The sequence below is a fragment of the Penaeus monodon genome, chromosome 25, assembly GCF_015228065.2.
Source record: "Penaeus monodon isolate SGIC_2016 chromosome 25, NSTDA_Pmon_1, whole genome shotgun sequence".
Taxonomy (NCBI): domain Eukaryota; kingdom Metazoa; phylum Arthropoda; class Malacostraca; order Decapoda; family Penaeidae; genus Penaeus; species Penaeus monodon.
In genome coordinates, this window is record NC_051410.1 from 1,912,152 (window position 1) to 1,912,424 (window position 273).

Sequence of the window (273 nt, forward strand, 5' to 3'; positions counted from 1 at the left end):
TATGTGAAAATTGCTCTGACACGTCCAGAGAGACGAGTCTGGACAACCACCATTCTTTCTTAGGTCACTTTAAGAATTAAATCAAATTATAAGATCTAAACGAACGTCTTCCTCTCCTTATTCTTTCAGCATTCGGGTTTCATGACGTTGGGTTTTCATGAACAACATGATTGCTATTGACTGAACTTTTGGGGATTACGTTACAACGTTGAGGAATGTAAATAGCATACTGTGGGCTTGAGTGACTCGTGTATATTGGCGACACATTGGATG